The sequence below is a fragment of the Oryx dammah genome, unplaced genomic scaffold (genome assembly GCF_014754425.2).
Source record: "Oryx dammah isolate SB20612 unplaced genomic scaffold, SCBI_Odam_1.1 HiC_scaffold_17, whole genome shotgun sequence".
NCBI lineage: Eukaryota > Metazoa > Chordata > Mammalia > Artiodactyla > Bovidae > Oryx > Oryx dammah.
Genome location: NW_024070201.1, coordinates 77783686 through 77784822, shown reverse-complemented (window position 1 = coordinate 77784822; position 1137 = coordinate 77783686).

Below are 1137 nucleotides of genomic sequence, written 5' to 3'. Positions count from 1 at the left end.
GCACGTCCCCTCTTGCCGAGCGCGGACTCCGGGCTCACAGACTCAGTAGCTGCAGCTCATGAGCTCGGTCGGTAGTTGCCGTACGTGGGCTTAGTTGCCCCGCGGCCTGTGCAATCTTCCCCGACGAGGGCTCGAACTGGCGTCCCTTGCACTGCAAGGCGGAATCAACCACTGGGCCACCAGGGGAGCCCCGACTCCATGGTTTTTAAACCACTGCTGTCCGGTCCGGTGGCCGGTTCCTAGCGTCAGGCTTTACACCGGGAGGGGTTTCCCTTCCAGCTTGAGTCCAAGGGGAGCCATGGATACCGTGTGTTTGCTCAGCTGTTAAACACAAGGGTCCACCCCCGAGCGTTCGCTGAGGGGGCAAGTGGTTCATCAGGAGGAGGCTTGTTTAGCTGCAGTCGAATGAAAGATGCTTGCTTCCGCATCAACGGAAGGCTCGCGGGGCACGGAGCCTTGTGTGACCCCGAGCGCTGTGGGGAAAGCTGGCTGTGAGGGACCCGGCCACCCTCAGCCAGAGGGGTCGTCGACCCACCCACAGGAGTAACGCCCCCGTTTTATACAGCAGGCAGCCAGGGCTAACCGAGCCCTCCAGTGGGTTGCCACATCCACTCCGCTGACCTGGGCGGAGTCCGCACCTCTGCCACAGTGCCGAGCTGGCGGCTTTCATTTCTGTGTTTCTCCTGAGCCGCTCTCATCAGCGCACATGCTCCCAACGGCTGATAAAGCCAGACAGGATTGTTAGGAAATTAGGGTCAGCTCTGGGCTTCCCTGGTGGCTCAGCGGTAAAGAATCTGCCTGCAAGGCAGGAGGTCTCGCTGGAGGAGGGCATGGCAACCCACTCCAGTATCCTTGCCTGGAGAATCCCATGGACAGAGGAGCCTGGTGGGCTGCAGTCCACGGGGTCGCACTGAGTCGGATGCGACAGAAATAACCAAGCAAGCAGCTGCAGCAGCGTACTCAGCTCTAGGGCTCATCTCTAGTGAGCAGTGCAAAACAGAAACAAAACCTCAGCCAGAGTTCAGGGATTATCTTGGCACAAAGGAGGAGCTTCTGGAGGAGCTTCTAAAGCCACTAGCTTTTTTTTTTTTTTCTTCATTTTTTTGGCTGCACCACACAGCATGCAGGATATTAGTC